Raw genomic sequence first — 21,027 nt, forward strand, 5'->3', positions numbered from 1 at the left:
AACCAAGAAGAAAGAAAAAGGAAGGTTGGCATTCAGGTAATGTCTAGCCTTTTGCTTGGTGAAGGCTCTTACTGTCTCCTGTATAGATCTTTCCCGAAAACTACTACTAATGGGCGAACAATAAAGGACAATAAGAAATTAATAAAAAAAGAGGAAAAGTAATTGAGAAGTATATTTGGATCCTCTGCTGGATATTTGGACAATAAGGAAGCGGAACTTCGAGAAAATATTAGAGTCTAAGAGCTACCTTCCTTAATTAGCAACGTGGGATTTAACAATCCAGTGGGACTTACTTTCGTTAGCAATGGATGGAGTGAAAAAAAAAATCTCCCGGAGTTTACTAAATTTATAAGAGGCTGTGCTGTTGGATATATCCCCTTTTCTTTCTTTTATTAGCAATTATATATGAAATTGATTTACCCAAGGGTCCGAGTACAGAAGTGAACAAAAGAATTGTCCGACCTTGGAAATGAGACTGTTTTGTCTAGGAGCTCTCCTTCTTCAAAACAAAGAAAAACCTCATGGTGCCCGGCAAAAGAAAGGAAGCCAGAGGTGGTGTTCAGGGAATGCGGTCCCTCTGAGTCAATCAGGCTGCCGAGAGGAAGGGGAAAAAAAGGTACACTCACCAAAGAGTTGTTTCAAGAACACGGAACTGGCTGGGGTGAGAGACATGGGAGGAAACGTGTGAAACTTTAAAGACGAAGGAAGGAAGAGACACGGACTTCAAAAATAGCTGGACCGGGGTTTTTTGAAATACTGGTACCAGCAGAGTTAGTAAGAAATATCGGACCAGAGTGGTAAATAAATTGATAAATTGATTAATTTAAGTATCTGGAATCGGAGCTGACTGGATGAATTAATTGATCGGAATTGACTGGATGAATTAAGTGACTGATTGATTGCCTGGTTTTCCGTTTTTGGTATTAACTTTACTCAACTATTCTACATCAATTATTCTTTATATAAAATTTACATTTTGAGTAAATGATGGGATATAAGAAGAATATATAATACACACAGATAAGAAGGTGAAGTAGCCGTAGACGAAGGAGTGGAGAGAAGGAAGAATTAGGTGTGTGGCAGGGACGGTGAGGCAGCAGTGACGGTGGAGAGGGGAAAAGAAAATTGAAGCGGACAGTGTACTGGATGTTCCTGGGTCTGGAGTAAAGTGGAAAATCTAAGAGGGAGCAGTCTTAAACTGGTGGAATAAAATGGACTTATGAGGTGGACCATCAAGAAATTTGAATTGAGTTTGGGGAGAGTCTGGGAATAAATCTCAGAGAGTTAAAAATATAATCAATTGTGAAGAATATACATCTGTACAGGTGGTCGATAGACATTATATTGCTACTGGTGGTATGATCACTAAATTGAAGAGAAAATCAATTTAACTAATATAATCAAGTTAATTTCATCAATTGGACTTTTTTTTTGCTTAAAAAATTAAAAATTAATAAATATATACCTGCATTCCCTTTCTGGATAGTGGGAAACACAATATTATTTAAATTATGAAGAAGAAAAATGTCATTAAATAAACCAAAGGATATTAAAGGTTTACCAATTTTGCCAAATCCAAATCCTGGCAGGAGGAGCTCACTGCCTGGAGATATAAATATGGCCGACCTGATGAGAGAAATTCAGAGAATTTCGGAGAAACAAGACTCGATGAAAAAAGATCTTCAAAAAGACTTACAGGAGATGGCAGAAAAACAAGAAACACGACAAAAACAGCTGAAGGAGGAAATGGTTGATATGAAAAAAGAAATTAAAGAAGAAATCGGTCGGATAAGAAGTGAACTGACGGAGGCATTAAGTGACATCAAAGAAATAAAATCGGAAAATGCCCAAAGAGATAAAATTCAAACTAATGTCCAAAAGAAGATGGCAACACTTTCTATAAAAAACGAAAGGCTGGAAAAATTACAAGAAAAACTTGATATTAATGAAAAAGAATTCCAACTAAGATTCAGAAATATTAAAAAACAGGCTATGGAAAATATTAGACAAATAGTGATCCAATTAATAGCGAAATGCTTGGATCGAACAGAACAAGAAATTGACGGAGAAGTAGATCGTACCTTTCGCGTTCAAACAAACTATGCAAAAAGAAACAAAGCCCCCAGAGATACTATTGTTTATTTTGTCAAAAGAAGAGTTAGGGATGAAGTATTAAAACAAAACAGTAAAAATCCAATTTATTATAAAGACATGAAGATTGCAGTGTTAAAGGAGTTTCCACCTACCACCTTGGAAAGACGTCGCAAATATTTTTTTCTAACGGATGAGTTAAAAAAAAGGCAAATTAGGTACAGATGGGAGAAATATGAAGGAGTGATGGTCACTTATAATGAGCAAAAACATTGGCTAACGTCTGTAGATAAAGCAAAAGATTTTTTGAAGAAGCTGAATAAAGGGAAAGAAGAGAAAGAGTATAAGCCACCCCCTCTCTCCCCAAAAACAAAGAAGCAGCCAAAAAAAATGTAGATTTTACTCCCCGGAGGGAGAACTTCTAGAAGTAGGCAGACAGCTGACAGACGATGATGAGGACGATGATGGAAATCTCGACGATCCGGATATAGACAAGAATGTGGATGATGTGTGATTTTGATCGACAAATAAAATGCTATTCCAACAACATTAATGGTCTGAATTTACCTAGTAAAAGGAAAAGGTTATTTAACAAGATTAAAAAAGGGAAATACAATATAATAGCGTTGCAAGAAACACATATTGCTTAAAGACATACTGCATATCTCACTCAAAAAAAATTAGGAAGAGAATTCTACTCTTCCGCAGATGAGAAAAAAAGAAGGGTAGTCCTATATATTGACGAAAATTTACCAGCGGAATTACAATTTAAAGACCAAGAAGGTCGCATGATTGGTGTTAAGGTTAAAATTGGATTAAATAACATATTAGTATGCAATATATATGCTCCAAATGGACCTAAAACGCAGTTTGTTAAAAATTTAAGAGAAAAAATAATTCAAAATGACTTTATTATCATATTCGGAGACTTTAATGGAGTGTTAAATGCAAAAATGGACAAAACATATTATAAATCTAAAAAAGTAAAGGAAGAAATTGGTATGCTACCGAAAAACTTTATAGGTCTAAAAGAAGAATTAGGGTTGGAAGATTTATGGCAAGGACGAAATTGTAATCAAAAGGACTACACCTTTTATTCCAATCGTCACCAAAGTTGGTCGAGGATAGATATGATTTGGACTTCAAAAACGATATCTACAAAAATTGGATGAATCCAAATTTTGCCCAGAGATATTTCGGACCACAATCCATTAGAGATGATTATTAATCATAAAAGATTAAACTGGAAATGGCGATTAGACAATAATTTAATAAAATTGGAAGAAGATGTGCAGAAAAATAAAAATATAATGAAGGAATACTTTAAAATGAATGATATAAATGATGTCAGAATACAAACAATATGGGATGCCTACAAGGCAGTTATGAGAGGACATTTTATACAACAAAACTCGTGGAAAAAGAAAGGGAGGAACAAGAAAATAAATGATATTAAGAAAGAAATTGAAATATTAGAATCTCAGTTGAAAAACAACCCCAAGGAAAGCAGAATTAAGAATAAATTAGATATACTAGTGAAAAAGAAATAATTTGGAACTGGACCAGGTGGCTAAGCAGATGAAATATATAAAGCAGTATAATTTTGAAAATGCCAATAAAACAGGGAAGTGGCTTGCCAAACAGACAAGAACAAAACAATCACAGCATATCTCTAAAATAAAAGCAGGGGGAAAAATATTGGTTACAGACAAAGATATTCTGAACCATTTTAAGACTTTTTATCAAAATTTATATTCAGAAGACAAAATAGATAAAGGGGAAATAACGGATTTTTTTATGTAAACAAAATCTTTCTAAAATATCAGACATACAAAGAGAAGCACTAAATAAAGAAATTACTGAAGACGAAATCCTTAGAGCTATAAAAGATTTAAAAATAAATAAATCACCTGGACCTGATGGATATTCAGCAAATTTTTATAAGGTAATGAAAGAAGAAACTGTTCAATTTTTGAAAAAGGTAATGAATGCGGCCCTGATTGATAAAGAAATTCCGGAGTCGTGGAAGAAAGCAGAAATTGTAATGTCGAAGAAAGAAGGAGGCGATCCAGAAGATGTGGCAAATTATCGACCAATATCTTTATTAAATATAGATTATAAAATATTTTCAAATATTCTACCACACAGATTAAAGAACTTTTTAGTGGAATGTATTGGTGAAGACCAAACAGGATTTCTCCTAATAGAAATATTAAAGATAATGTGAGAATTATAGTTGATACTCTAGAATATTATGAATGTTGTCATCAAAAAGAATTGGCTCTACTCTCATTGGATGCTGAAAAAGCATTTGACAACTTAAATTGGGATTTTTTAAAATTATTATTTAGAGAATTAAGATTTTGGCTATCAATTTCAAAATGCAATAGAGGCAATATATAGTCAACAATGGGCAAGAATATTGATAAACGGGCAACTCTCTGAAGAATTTTCCATATCGAAAGGAACGCGACAGGGTTGTCCCTTATCGCCGTTAATTTTTATTTTTTTCCTTAGAGATTTTAATGAGCAATATCAGAGAGAAAAAAGACTTAAAAGGGTTAAAAATTGATAAACATGAATACAAGGCAAGAGCTTTTGCAGACGATATAATTTGTATCATTGAAGATCCCAGGGCAAGTATCAACAAATGGATTGAGAGTATAGAGGAATTTGGAAATGTTGCAGGTCTCAAGATTAACAAGAAAAAATCAACAATTTTGACTAAGAATATATCAAAAGAGAATCAGAAAAAACTTGAACAAATAGTTGGGCTAAAAACGTCTTCAAAAATAAAATATTTGGGAATATGGTTGACGGCAAAGAATAATCAGTTACTCCAAAACAACTACTTAAATAAATGGAAGGAAATCCAAAAAGCAATAGAAAGTTGGAAGAATCTAAATCTGTCACTATTAGGTCGAATTGGGGCGATAAAAATGAATATTTTACCAAAAATGACATATCTGTTTCAAAACCTCCCTATTATCCAAAATATGAAAATATTTACACAATGGAAGAAGGATTTAACAAAATTTATTTGGAAGGGGAAGAAACCAAGAATAAAATATGCAGTGATGACTAATCTTAAGAAAAGAGGTGGTTTCGGAGTACCGGACTTGAAATTATATTTTGAAGCGAGTGCCCTGGTCTGGATAAGAGACTGGATAAATTTTTTAAAAATCCAAAATACTTACAATAGAAGGATTTGACCTAAGAAGAGGGTGGCATTCGTATATTTGGTATGGGAAAACAAAAATAGAGAAAAATTTTGGCAACCACTTCATTAGGTCAGCTTTAATGAGGGTCTGGGAAAGATATAAATGATACTTTTACACAAAAACACCAAAATGGGTATCACCGTTGGAAGCTAACCAAAGGAGGTTACTTGGATGGTCTAATTGGCCTCCGTATAGAGACTTGTTAAAAGGGAAGGCACCCACTTTTCAACTAAAGTCACAAGTAGAAATACAGGAAAAGTATAAAGAAGTAACTTGGCTGCAGTACCTACAAATTAAAGAATATTTTAACATGGACAGTAAATTAGGCTTCTCCGAGGAAGATATTTGGGAAAATTTGATTTAAAAAATCTGAGAAAAAATTAATTACAGTAATATACAATAGACTTCTCGAATGGTCCACTGAAACAGAACAAATTACAAATTCAATGATAAGGTGGGCAAGAAATATTGGAAGACCAATACAAATACACGAATGGGAAGAAATTTGGTTGAGGAAAATAAAGTACACATATGCATCAGACTTAGAAGAAAACTATCTCAAAATGCTGCACCGCTGGTATATGACTCCAGCAAAGTTGGGTAGAATGTACCAGAACATGGACAATAAATGCTGGAAATGCAAGACTAATGAAGGTACATTCTTCCACCTATGGTGGTCATGTAAAAAAACAGCAGATTTTTGGAAAACTATCCATGCAGAATGTCAAAAAAAATTTAAAAAATCTTTCCCAATGAAACTGGAATATTACTTATTGGGTATGTTTGATTTGGAATTATTTGCAGATCGAAATTTGGATAAAATATTTACTTTTTTAACAACAGCAGCGAGAATAGTCTTTGCAAAAAAATGGAAGTTGGATACCACTCCTGAATTGAAAGACTGGATTATCAAAATTATGGATATAAAAGATATGGACAAGTTAACATTTTTATTAAAAGAAAATAGCGGCAGCGGATTGAAAAAGACGGACTGGACACTTCTAGAAAATTATCTTAAGAAAGATTAAAGACAGATGTGGGAAAGAAGTTACATTTAGTTCTTATATTGTCTCTAATAAGTTGTTATTTTCAGGAGTAGAAAGAGCGGAAGTCATCAAATACCCCCTTCTGGACTATTGGTCATAGTACCTTTTTTTTCCCTCTCTTTTTTCCTCCTATTTCGCACTTTCCTATACATTTATTGTTCCCCCACTTTCATGTAATTTGGTCTTTTTTCTATTTTTTTTAAAAAAAATTCTTTCCTACTTTTCTATATTTCATATTGTTCCCCCACTTTTTATGTATTGAAAATACTCTTTTCTTGTTAATAAAAAATTATATATATAAGAAAGAAAGGATAACAGATCCATACTGTCACATCTCTCTTCAATCGCAAGATTGGGCCAAAATGCCAATTTCCTTTCCCATGATCGTACTTCTGCATACCCCCATGACCACACTTTTACACACTGTTGCTGTTCCTTAAATTTTGTTTTTTCATTTTAGTACAGTTGCAAAGATAAATAAAAGGAAAATGGTCGGCGTTGAAACAGAAAGAAGGAGGGGAGAGAGAAGAATCCTATCCTTTAATATACCCTTACTGCCAGCATACAGGCACAGAAGCGGAAGGGTCTCATCACACTAAGTAAGTGAAGGCAACATTGTGGGATTGGAAGCTATTAATGAAAGAATCACAGTTAAGAAGCAGACCAGCAGCAGGATGCACACGATGACAGCCCAGTGCCCCCTGCTCTGTGCAATGAAGTTCAGCTCTCATACACTCTCACCAGCAATGGCAATGGTGAAGACTTAAGATTCAAATTAACTTTAGTTGGTATATATTTTTTCTAGATATCCGGAACAAACAAGATTTTTAAAACATTTGAAATAAGGCTCCTTTGGAGAAAATCACCATAATTATATTTTGTGAATACTTGTACTCTTCAGACAATGACACTGTGGCCTGTGACTGAATAGCAAAAAAGATTAAGTGTGCTTGCAACATTTAATTTTTCCCAGTCTTTAGTGGATGGAGCTAAAGCTTCAGGACAAATGTGGAGTGTAAATGCACTGCTTGTTTTTCCTGACCAAAGTTACTTTAGCTCCTAGCTTTAGCAAGTAATACTGGGGAGAACGTGGAATGTGTGTTATTGCCACTGTAGCCTGATCCGCTCTCAAGACCCAGATTGAAACCATATTGCTTCCATTGGACACAGGCTGAAGTTGGTGATTTTCAAGCAAACAATCTCTGTCTACTAAGCTGTTCTCTTTCTTTCTTCTTTCTTTCACTCCAAGCCAAGTACGTGTCTGGAAATTCTTGAGATTCTGGTCTAAAGCCTGCAAAAGCCTCAAGAAAGAAAGGAAAATTTCTCAGATTTTCACAGATGGGCTACAGCAAAGACACTTATTGCACAACCAGTTACACTACAAGAGATAAATTCTATGAAGCAACAACCCATCCCCTAAAGGCTAGGCAATTTGGAGTTTGGAAAAAGCATTCCAAAAGTTGAAATATTCTTCAAATTGGATACCATCCTGGAAATCTTGTGACACCAAGTCTTTCTCATGAGACTGCTGCTATTTCCCAGCTGTAATGTCCTGGGAAAAGCTCCAGATATCTGTACTGGATTTTGGATTAACCAAAAAAAGACCACCTCAAAGTTTTCAGCCTACAGCTTTAGTTAGTGGCAGTTGTGATTTCTGCTGCATACTGGGATAGATGTCCATTCAGTTGTAGTCCCCTGAACAATCCTAAGAATGTAGAATATTTGAAGTTGCAGAAGTATGCAGCCAGCCTGATGTTAGTATAATTTATAACTAATTTAACAACAACAACAACAACAACAACACTTTATTTATATGCTGCCCTATCTCCCCAAGGGGACTCAGGACGGATCACAGTACACATACACAGTACACATACATGGCAAACATTCGATGCCGATTGGACAAACAGAACAGAACAGACAGAAGGAGGTATGTTGTCTTGCAGTCTAGTTTGTTTTGGTGCCTTGGAGGTTGAGATTGATCTCAGATTCAGTCAGGGGGGTGCTGTTGCTCCATTCTTTATGATAAAGATCCATCAAGACTTCTTCCTTCCGCCTTCCTCTTGGTCACCGCACTTTTGGTCTTGCTCTTTATGGTGTCGTAAAATACCTCCCCCGCAATTTGCGGTACATAATTTCTCTACTTACAGCTCTAAGCTGTTTTCGAACTGTTTATGTAAACAGTGAGTTGGACTTGATGGTCGAGTGATGGTCGATGGTTTCGAACTGGCCATCTTTTGGTTGGTAGATCTTATTATTGCTGGTGATTTACCAGCTGTGCTACAGCCCAGCAGAAATGATTTTCCCCTGCTAAAAAAGCAATATCTGCAAGTAGGGGATAAATTAGCATTCATTATTACTGGCTGAGCTTTAAAACATATTACATTTGTTGTATTGTTGTTGCTGTTTATTTAAATAATTCTTTACAAGTACAACAACCAAAAACAGTGGATCCTGCCATAGGTTTACAATCTAAAATCTTTGTGTATACGCATAGACACATATAGGGCAGGAAAGCATAATAAAACATAAAACGATACAATAGAACTGTAAACTAATTTATGGATCTAGTACAACAAATACAATGCAAACTAACAAGGGACCTTATCAGACGGGAAGGGATAAATCGGGGGACAGCAGGAAAAATCTGAGGCAGCGGAGGGAATCGTCTGGCTCTCTTCCCTCCCATCTGGGTCTGTCCTCTGCCTTTTGACATAGTTTCCCCGTCTGTCCCCACTTCCTCTTCGGCTTTTCTTCTGTTCTCCAATGAGAACTCCTCTAGGCTCCACTGCCACAACGCTGCAGAAACGGAGCCCCACTGGAAGTAGCCCTGCATCATGTGATGGGCTCCGTGGGACTCTGTGATAGCAGCGGAAAGAAGTGGGGAGAAGACGCTTTTCTCACTGCATCTGATAAGGTCCTTATCCTGTAATCAAAATATACAAGATTATAAAGTAATATTATACTAAAATCACTAAAGCTTTGGAACACTCAAAAATATTGAAGGAGGGCAATTTCCACATATTTTCAGGGAGAGTATGGAGTGATGAGTAAAATGTATAAAGCTGAGTCAAGGAAGAAGAAACCTTTGGTTGGGTGCAAAGCCTAGAGGTCCTAGAATGTATATCTTGAGTAGGCCAGTAAAAAGAAACATGGGCAAAAAAGATAGCATAAACTTGTACTGACTCCTAAAAGGAATGAGTAACCAATGGAGAGATACCAAAAGTGGGATAGCTATCTTCTTAAGTTTTTCATGATAAAAAGGACCTCATCAAATGGGGGTGAATTCGGAGGGATGCACCAGTTCACCTATCATTTTATGACAAAGCCCGCCAGCTCCCATCCCATGATGCACTGCAACTTTCAGCAGAACTCCATCGTCAAAGAGAAGGCTAGATCAACTACATCAGGGATAGATCAGCTACATCAAGAGTACTGAAGGAACTAGTGGAAGTCATTTCAGAGACACTGGCAATAGTCTTTGAGAGTTCTTGGAGAACAGGACAAGTCAGATTGGAGCAGACTGGAGGAGGGCAAATGTTTTCCCTATCTTCAAGAAGGGGAAAAAGGAGGCCCAATCAATTACAGTCCAGTCAGCTTCACGCTGATACCAGACAAGATGGGCCAAAACTAACAAAATGAAGTTCAACATGGACAAATGAAAGATAGTCCACTTAGGCAGAAAACATGAAATGCAGGATGGGGGACAACTGGCTCAACAGCAGTACCTGTGAAAAAGATCTTGGAGTCCTTGTGGACAACAAGTTAAACATGAGCCAACAATGTCATGCGGAAGCTAAAAAAGCCAATGGGATTTTGGCCTGTATAAATAGGAGTCTAGTATCTAGATCCAGGGAAGTCATGCTACCCTCTATTCTGCCTTGGTCTGACCACACCTGGAATCACGCTGTGTCCAACTCTGGGCACCACAATTGAAGGGATATGTAGACACACTGGAATGTGTTCAGAGGAGGGCAACTAAAATGATAAAGGGTCTGGAGAACAAACCTTATGAGGAGTGACTTAACAAGCTGAGAGGACATATGATGGCCATGTATAAATATGTGAGTGGAAGTCATAGGGAGGAGGGAGGGAGCTTGTTTTCTCTGCCCTGGAGACTAGGAATAATGATTTCAAATTACAGGAAAGACAATTCCACCTGAACATTAGGATGAACTTCCTCACTGTGAGAGCTGTTCAGCAGTGCTAAGACTTGAGCAACAAAAACACCACTTCCTGCTTTCCTTTAAATCAGTGGTTCAGTTCTCAGAAATCCTAACAGCTGGTAAATTGGCTGGTATTTCTGGGAGTTGTAAGCCAAAAACATCTGGGGACCCCAGGTTGAGAACCACAGAGTCACTTTCAGATTTTGACATAAAGCCCCAGTTAAGGAAAAGAGAAATGTATTTTCCAGATCCAATATTATGTTATCTGCATGAACTCTAGTGTAAAAGAAGCAAAGTTGTAATTTATTAATAGAATCAAAATCCAAGCAAATACTTTATGAACTCTTACCCGATATGGGTTAGAACAGTTATTAAAGTATTATTTTGGTTGAATGTTTAGGCTTTGTGCATGATATCTTTGCATTTTTGAAAACGCATTCTGCCCATTAACTTAATATAACCCTTATACTTAGAATAAATAAATGTACAGACACAGAAGGCATCAAAATTCAAGACTCTTTTAAAAAATATTAAATTTTAAGACACATACACATATACACAATTTTGAATTTCCACCACCACCACGAGGATTTTTCCTTTTACATATTAATCCTTTTTGAGATAATTCTTGTATATTTATTTACATACTATATAACATTTGTATCTTATTTAAGGCTCTTGATATAATTTGACTTAAATAGTCAGTTTGCCATGGGTATGGAAGGCATTGCTTGTTACATGGAAAGCAAGGTCAAATTTAATTTAGCTTAAGGTTAGGATGTGAAATCAATATATGGATTTCTTATAAAGATGAATTGAATAAAAAGATCATATATCTTCCCTTAGTTGAGAAAACAGATTACATTTCAATCTCCCATTGTTTTGCTTTTCCTTAATTTCTGTACAAATCCCCTGCTACTTCAATATAAAGCCAGCTGTTATTCCTGTCTCTTAAATGGTAAGAACTTGGAGAAACTGCCTGAGGCATGTGGGTCAGTCTAGGTTATAAAAAGGAATATTGTGCCCATCTTTGACCCACTTCCTACCTTAATTCACATTTCATCATTGAATGAGTTCAGCTGAATTGATGGATTTTAAGTGTCATGAACTCTAAGAAGTAAAACCCTTAGCCAAATGCTAAAGGCCATTCCAGATGTTACTTATCTCTTACCTTCTGTAGCAAGAAGTAAGAAACTGTGCATTGGGAGGAAGGACACAGTTGAAAAGCTTGTTGTTGGTATCTTTGGTAGTGTGAGAAGCAAATAACTTGAGTCTACAAACATCACAAGCATTTTAACTCGGAAGTGCACCTTCTTCTCCTTAGTAACATCTATATCTGGTTGTTCAAACACTGATAAGATACATGTAGACAGTGACCACTTCTTCCTCTTCTCCTCTCCTGTAGTCAGATGTAACTTGGCAAAAGACATCACCCAAACTTTTGAAAGACTGCTTATATCAACATAGCCACCCTTGAGATGTACCAAGAACAATGTGTTTTTAAAGGAAGCCATTAAAATTAATATCACTTATGCAGTGATAATAATAATAGCAATACATATTTGAGAGAACATCTGGAAGCTTAATGAGATGCAAAAAAGTTGTAAACCAATTTTCAAAGGAGAGCTGAAATGTATTTGTTGGGTCAGCAAAAGAATAAATAGAGAATAAATATGGGAAATTACAGCAACACATGACCACAGCAACAAGTCTACAGTAGGCACAGAAGTGGTAAAACATAAACTATACCAATAAATCAAGAATGGCTGTTGAAACTGTCAAACATATTTGAAATGGCCAAATTAACAAGTTTGATTAGAGAAAAATCATTGACAACCTTTCTGAAAGACTGAAAAGCTTAACTTTTTTTTGCACAGAAAAAAAAACAATGTGTAGGTTTTGATGATTTGTAGATTAGTACATTGATTTAAGCTGTAGAAATGCATTAATGGTAATCATCTTCAAAGTATCTTAAAAAACGAACAAGCTATTTTACTTTGACTTGAATAATCATAATTAGGAAGATTGAAAGTCAAATGTATATAAGCTTTTTTACTTCTCTCTTATTCTTTGCTGTTCCTTTTTCTGTATATTTTTCTTTGCTTTTGCTTGATATTCTTTTAAAATATAATTTGTACTTTATATGTAACTCTTTAATAAAAAATTGTTTTACAAATGAATGGTGGTTAATCAGGTCAATTGAAAATATTAATATGATGATGATATAGCTGTTCCCAATTGTTTGGGGAAATACACTTTCATGTTCCCAAGCAACCAGTTTAATAGACATGGAAGAAATTTGCAAAAAAAAAATGCTCTAGTTCTTTGTGGATGGTGTTATGACACGATCAACAGAACTATATAAAAAAATTAAAAGTATTGCCAGATAAAACAAACAAATGAGTGCATTGGGGAAGGCGTTGTGGGTTATTCCTGAATACCTGTGATGTCTCATGGGCCATGTAGTCCTGTTCCTAGTACTGTTGTGACAGATGAAGAGGAAAACTTGGGTTTCCCACCGTTTCTGCCAGATTTGGAGCCCTTGCAGCCCTTGCAGCTGCAGGATGTTTGCCCACAAGAAGACAGCCAAACAAGCCTTGAGTCGAAATCTCCCCCATTTTCTCGCCGCCTTTATTATAATCAAGATAGACACGCGCGGGAGGCGACTCGCAGAAGCGCTCGGATAGCTGCCAGACAATTAGATGATTAAGTCTATTTCCCTTGGGAAAGTTTAAGGAGTCTTGCATCTGGACAGTATAGGTTTCGGTTCTTGTTCCCCAGAGAAAGTGTACTTTGGCGGGAAAACAAGATCCTATATAGATGTTGGCCACAAAGAATTCCTTGCGGAGTCAATTCGTCAGCTCGTGGAGTGAGATCGCGTGTAGACTACGTACTCCAGTTCCCAGCTCCTGAATCAAGTTCCCAGCCCTGCCTTGTTCCACGGATCTCCATGGACTCAGTTCTTGTTCCACGAATGCCTTGTTTCTAGTTGGACCTTGCCAAGCCTCAAGTTTTGTCTTGCCTTGCATTTTAAACCCACGGACCCTGTTTCACGGATTCCAGCCTTGTTTCCTTGATCCGGATTTACCTTAAGCCTCAAAGACTATGGACAGTTCCCCACACTATTGCTTGCAAAATAGTGTGTGTTTCGGTGAAGTGGATTATAACTTTGGACTTTAATATCATATATTGGACATTGTTTTTCTGGACTATATTTGACCTTTCCTGAAAGGTCTACTTCTGAACTATATTCTACACTTATTTTTATTGACTTTATATATTTCTTTAATAAAGATATTAGATAGAATCTGGCCTCTGTGTATGGTTATTGGTGCTCTGCAGCTTGGGTCCTGACAATACCTTTTTCACTTAAGAACATTTAAGCCAATGTGATGTCTTTTTTCTAAAATTATCAAAGAACCAGTGAAGGGCCCACCAAATGACAGGGATACCAATATAAATGTGTCGAAGATCATCTGTAGCTGACTGGACAAATGAGTGCCACAAATGAGTGCCTTCATTCATATTTGACCCTGTATTTCAATGCTAGATCAATGAATGGGAAAATCCCCACAAACCAGAACTCAGTCCTGGATGATCATCCCAACCAGACTTGGATTACATTGACCTGATTGGATGTGGCCAGATGGTGGTGGATTAATCTTTCCCAGCTCTGACTTCAGGCTGCTCTGTGCACCTCCCCTCCAACAATTTTCAGTCGAATTTTAGCGATTTTAATGACTTAATATATTTGTAATTATGTTTAGTGTGTTATGTCTTGTTTATTTAAGTTGTTTTATAATTTAATGAGTTGTTTTTGATTTAGTTATTTATTAATTTTAGCATTGAATGTTTGCCACTGTGTATTTTGTTTTAAGCCACCCTATCTCCTCCTGGGAGATAGGGCGAGCTATAAATTAAGTTTCATTCATTCATTCATTCATTCATTCATTCATTCATTCATTCATAAGGCCTTGGACATAGGAGGCATAGTTGCAGTGGCCTATTGGGATTCCATTGACCAGGTGACCCATCCTACAGAAGGTGAGTGGCAGGGAGAGGGCAGGGAGAGGTCATTCAGGGGCCGGGCTGTGGCGCAGGCTGGTGAACAGCCTGCTGCAATAAATCACTCTGACCATGAGGTCATGAGTTCGAGGCCAGCCCATGGCGGGATGAGCACCCGTCAATTAAAAAATAAAAAATAGCCCCTGCTCGTTGCTGACCTAGCAACCCGAAAGATAGTTGCATCTATCAAGTAGGAAATAAGATACCACTTATAAAGTGGGAGGCAAATTTAACTAATTTACGACATTGGAATGAGGAAGTGCCATCAGAGTGGATGATGAAGCAGCTGCTCCCCCCTGTGGCCAGAATCGAACATCCCCACTGGAGAAGGTTAAATTGCCTCTGTGTCTTTCTCTGTCTCAGTTCTATGTGTAAATGGGCATTGAATATTTGCCCTATATGTACATAATGTGATCTGCCCTGAGTCCCCTTCGGGGTGAGACGGGCGGGATATAAATACTGCAAATAAATAAATAAATAAATAAATAAATAAATAAATTCACTCTGCTGCTCAACTGATGTGATCCTGGTGGTTATATTAGAGTTCTCCAGCCTATTGTGCTGGCAGACTGCAACGTCCGTGCTGAGAACAGCTCTTTGGGGTTATGCCCATGACTTCATGTTTCCCAAGAAAAGATGGGTATGCCCCAAGTATCATCTGCTGCAATTAGGGGTGCCATATTTCAGGGACTGGCTCTGTGTCACTGAGCTTCGAACTTAATCTCCAGACCTCAGGTTTTGTATGTATGTATGTGTGTGTGTGTGTGTGTGTGTGTGTGTATGTATGTGTGTGTGTGTGTGTGTGTGTGTGTGTGTGTATATATATATATATATATATATATATATATATATATATATTTCTTGACAGAGGTAAAATAATGTTGATTTCAGCAACCATTTCATAGTACACACAGTGTATAATTCATTCAATTTTCTCAACATTGCCAACTCCAAATTTCTCTTCCACAAGTGTCTAACAATATTACTCCCCTCCCTACCCCCTCTCCTCCCACCCTCTGGGAACAATACTTTTTTCATTCAAATATTATTTCAGTTGATCTATTGTGGAGAACGTATGGTTCCGTTTTTTGTATTTCCCTTTTCCTTTTACTCTGTCTATCAATCTTCTCCATAAGGTCAGTTCTAATCTAATTATCACAGGGACAGAAAGGGAGGTGAAATTGTCTGAAGAGTGGCACAGACAGCAAAACAAACACCACAGAGGTGTTAACCCTTCCCTATGTTATCCAAAACACACACACACACACACACACACACACACACACACACGGCTGGGATTACACTATAAAACTGTACCTGTTCTAACTTACAAACAAATTAAACTTAAGAACAAACTTACAGAACCCATTTTGTTCATAACTTGGGGACTGCCTGTATATAGGATTACAACATTTTAGCAAAAAGAAACTTGACCTTCTGTACTACATGCTTTTCATTGGCTACACCTGGTTCTCTCCCTTGGCCAATGCTCCTTGTGCTCGGTGGTGTGATGTAGACAAACAGGAAAGCTGTAAATCTTCTCACTCTGGTTTATCTCCAGCTGATATAGGCAGAGGAAACCCAATTTGATTCAATTTGTGATTCAATTTACTTATGCGGCAGGACCTTTAGTGAGCATGTGGCACCAGACTATGGTTTTGGATATGGATTCTTAGATGTAACATTAAGTTCAAGTCACTAAAATTAACCACGGTCACTTGATATACCTTCTTTTCTAGGTTCTCCAGTAGGGTATGTATTCTTCTGTATTCTTTGTTATGCATGCCTTCTTCTTCCTGCACAACCTGTATCCATAATATGGCAAAATTAGGTTGAGATTTATAAAAGTCTGCTTCAAAGTATATGGCCATTCTGATTGTGTGCAAAAACATCAAGGTCAGAAGAAGAAATAAGAGTTTTCTCAATTGCACACTTCTTCCTGGTTAAAGAGGCCCACTTGAGGTGCTTCATTTAAGAGACTCCAAAGTACTAGAATAGGACAACGCTGATGAAAAACAATTTGTTTGGGCCCACATTTTCCCACTTTGCATTGTCCCTGCAATGGCCTCATTAATGCCACACTCATTATAGTGAGATTGCCATAATGAGCCAAATTTTCTCTTGGTGAACATCTTGCTATTAGGGGATGGTACATATTTCCAGTTACATTATTTTTGACCACACAGCAATGGATGCTCCACTTTCTTCCCTGTCATGCTATCAAATAAACATATTTTCTGTTCACAAATACTGATATCCACACATATGAACTTTTTTAAAAAATAAAAAATAAAAATAAAATTCAACCCAGGAAAGAAGCACTTCCTTCCAGGAATGCTCACCACTCACTGACCACCACTAACTCCTCCATCCAATTCCACAGTGAAGCAATGCCACTTGGAGGGCCAGCCGTAAAGTGGATACTTTTTTCTTGTAGTCTACAAGGTGAGTATGTTTTTTAAAATCAATTGAGACAAGCCCTTTGCACTAGCAGAATGCTTTCCAATGAGCTGTCTGTCTTTGTTTGAACCTTGATTCAATTTGGGGAGACTCAGACTTCTTTTCTCAACTTAGCAAGATTCACAAAGTTTGAAAACCCTTGGCCCAGACATGAGCTAAGAGAGTCCATTGTGTATATGAGCCTTCTCAGTGTGTCAAAGGGACAGCATATGCCTTTGGAAAGGCTTCATGGAACAGTGTTTGGAACAGGCTTTGTTAGTCAAGGCTAGATTGCCAAGATCATATCCTAGTTTAGAAAACGCTGGACAGAAGATATTACAAGTGTTTCAAAATGTTTGGGATTGTTGTCAGGAAATCTGCTCCAGTGGGGAAAATTAAGTTTAGGGTAAAGAGTAAACTTTGATCAGTGAATCAGCAAGAGCTACATCATCCTAAATAAAGTTACGTTTTGTTTAACTTTAGGTGTCATGTTATAATGTGTTTTTATATGTTGGGTTATTTTGTGTTATTATGTTTTCATTTGTTGTATTGAGGCAATTAATGTTTGCCTTTTCATTTGTTGGGATCCACCCTGAGTCCCTTCGAGGAGATAGGGTGGAATATAAATAAAGTCTTATTATTATTAAAGTCATAAAGGGAAGCCATGATCTAATTTGGTGGAAGGACTTGTATTGCCTTTTTAAAGCAATACAAGAGAGCTGTGGTCTTAGCCGCTCAAGATGGTCAAGTTTGTAGACTGCAATTTTATTTAGGACACCTCATCACATGAATACAGGTGACAGTGGGGGGATTTGCAACACAGAGTGGCAAATCCGGCAGGCAGTAGGGGAATCCCTCGCCCCATGCCCTGCATCGCCTTCAGCGCTGCCTTCCCCATTGTACAGGGGAAAGCGTAGCTGCTCAGCTTCCGTAACTCACTTCATTGCTGGTAATGAGAACCCGGGAAGTGTTCTTGTTGCTCCATCATACGATGCTTTCACCGCAATTCGTGGACATAGCTCTTCGTCGTTTGATGGGATCTGGTGGGCTCCACTCCGGAACTATGGTAAAAGTGTCAGACAACGGGTAAATTTACCCATGTGATGAAGTCCTTAGGTTGTGTCTACACAGTGGACTCATTAACACAATCCATGGCTAGATTCACAGCAAAACTATACTGCATGTTAATGTGGGTCTGCTTGCTAGTGGTAATGCAGAGGTGGCCCTATTGTGCCTTCAGCCCAATGATAATAATAATAAAATAATAATAAAACTTTATTTATACCCCGCCACCATCTCCCCAACGGGGACTCGGGGCGGCTTACATGGGGCCTTGCCCAGGACAATACAATATAACAAAATATAAAAAACAGCATATCATAATACAATTAACCAATACAATAGATAAAATATACAGTACAACACAAAATCAAGAAAGCAATCTAACAGGGGTGAGCCGCATGAACACTAAGTTTGAAAACTCGGGGTGAGAAAGGGATCAAAATAAAAACCTCGGGGGACAGGGACATCAGATAGTGAAACAGTCTAGAGGATAAATGTTGAGGGGAGTAACAAAAGAGCAGTTACTCTCCGAAGGCACATCGGAATAGCCATGTTTTTAAATCTTTCCTAAAGGCTAAAAGAGTGGGGGCTTGCCTAATTTCCACAAACGGGGGGCTGTGTAAATGGCCAAAGGGTTCCCAGGCTGCATTGGAGCAGCTCTGGAGCCATTTAGCCCAAATTTGAACTACAGTTTCTACAATCCCCAACCACTGTCTGTGCCACCTTGGGCTTATTACACTTATTGCACTTAATAGTTTAAAACTTCTGGAGGGCACAGGGGTTGTGCTTTCACTGATATTTTGAAAAAGGAAAACCTACTAGTAGAATCTGCTTTCACAAAAGGACACTGGTTGAGTCTTCCTGATTTAAAATGACTAGGAGAAGAGGTTTTTCAGATTTCAGATATTTTTCTGGGTTTTGTAATATACTTAGCATGAATGAGGGGTAGTGGGGGAAGGGAGGCTAGCTGCACATCTATCACCCAATGGGTTTTTCGCAGTGAGTTCTCACTCTACCACTTTCAGGGGAAAAGGAAGAGGGGAAAGACTCCAGGTTTTGAGGCTTAACATACACAAAGTCTATGTCAAAAAAGTAAATGTGGGGAGATCAAGAGTTCGGGGAAAGCTGGAAAGCTCTGGCTGTCCAGCTAATCCATGCCATGTCATTTCATCTGGACATTGGCAGTGTGCAGTGGGATGGGTACCCTGAAAATTAGGTACAAAGGGCAAGTGATTTCAAGGCACAAAACCATGAGTCTTCCCCACTTCTTTTCTCCTGTAAAATTTTCAAAACTCCATAAGAAAAACTTATTTGTATGTGTAACTGACCCCCTTCCTAAAAGGCTGAAGAGGGAGAAGGGGCAAAGTCATTGGGGTTTCTGGAAAATGGAGACTCAGCACGTACTTCCTTTTTAAAGAATGCTGAAATTGGGTTGTTGTGTGTCTTTCGGGCTGTGTGGCCATGTTCCAGAAGCATTCTCTCCTGACGTTTCGCCCACATCTATGGCAGGCATCCTCAGAGGCCACACAGCCCGAAAGACACACAACAACCCTGTGATCCTGGCCATGAAAGCCTTCGACAACACAATGCTGAAATTGTTCTCTCTTATTTCTGTCCATTTCAAAGAGAGAAGTGGTATTTCACACCTGGTGCAGGATATGTATATTCTCAGTTCAGCTGTGTATGTACAAGACACTCTTTGAGAAGCTTCCATTAACTTGGATAGTTCTTGTACTTGAGGTTTAGATTATAATACTTATGAATCCATGAAATGTTGTTTGATTTGGCTCAGAGTTCTATTGTACATATTATATCTTGTCTCTAGCAAAAACTGAGAACTTTTATTTTCACATGTGATTTTATTACTTTTATAGATCTCCTTAATCTCATAAACAATGCATTTGGAACAGAATAGAGCATTATTTAGTCATTTTGTGTTTCCTTTTCTTTGTGAGAAAGGACACAAAAGCAAAGCTATAGTGGGAGGATTCATAGTCCAGTGGGAAAGAAAAGAACATCACATAATGGATGTTTGTTTTAGTTTGAGGTTTTAAGCAAATATGTTATTCAATTAACTATTATGTTGTGCTTTCTTGTTGATTATAAATGTAAAAACATAAAAAATGACAAGCAACTGTTTAAAATTAAAATAAACCCAATTTTAGACAATTGCTTGTCATTTTTATGTTTTTATGTTTATTGTTAATTGCTATACACACACGTCCAAATGATGTTAATGAAATAAATATGAATAAGCATAATAAAAGTACATATCAGTAAAAATAGATACCAAATATTCAGAAATGAAAGGGATGAAAAGGAAATAAAAAGAAAAGTGAAAGAAGAAGAGAAAACATGAACATATATAGTAATACATTGGTATAGTTGACCTCAATTAAAACTAACCTCACACTATCATCATCATTATCATCATCATCATGTTTATTTATATCCCACTTTTTCTCTCCATACAGATACCTAAAACAGCTCATAAATAAAAGCATTGCAATACAGCTTAAAATATACAAAGACACAAGTATTAAAACAGTATTAAACATAATTAAAAGCATATAAAATCACAGCAGCCCTTGACAATCTAAAAACTTTCTCTCAACTTTATTAATTTAATAATTAGACCCAGGTGGGGTCTGTGTTTGACAACAGTGGGACTGAGAGAAGATCTTATCTGGGCAGGTTCATGTAAGGCTGCTCTGAGTTCCCTTTGGGTGAGAAGGGCAGGGTATAAATTAGATAAGTAAATAAATAAATAAAATGTGTTTGGCCAAATAGCCTGGGCCTGAACCATCTAGGGCTTTAAAAGTCATAACCAACACTTCGAATTGTGCCCAGTAACAGGCTGGCAACCAGTGGAGCTATTGCAACAGAGGGGTTGTCTGCTCCCTGTAGACAGTCCAGTTAGCAACCTGGCGGCAGCTC

General features: G+C 37.3%; 1 long non-coding RNA gene across 1 annotated transcript; it reads right to left on the bottom strand.

Moving 5' to 3' along the window:
• Positions 1-12,136: 12,136 nt before the first annotated feature.
• LOC134293147 (uncharacterized) lies at positions 12,137-16,798 on the bottom strand. Its single transcript, XR_010000168.1, has 2 exons — positions 13,885-16,798; positions 12,137-12,965 (listed from the first exon to the last, which is right to left on the bottom strand). It is a non-coding gene; the product is annotated as an uncharacterized LOC134293147 (long non-coding RNA).
• Positions 16,799-21,027: the final 4,229 nt, after the last annotated feature.

This window comes from Anolis carolinensis, chromosome 1 (assembly GCF_035594765.1).
Source record: "Anolis carolinensis isolate JA03-04 chromosome 1, rAnoCar3.1.pri, whole genome shotgun sequence".
In the NCBI taxonomy this organism is placed as follows: Eukaryota; Metazoa; Chordata; class Lepidosauria; order Squamata; family Dactyloidae; genus Anolis; species Anolis carolinensis.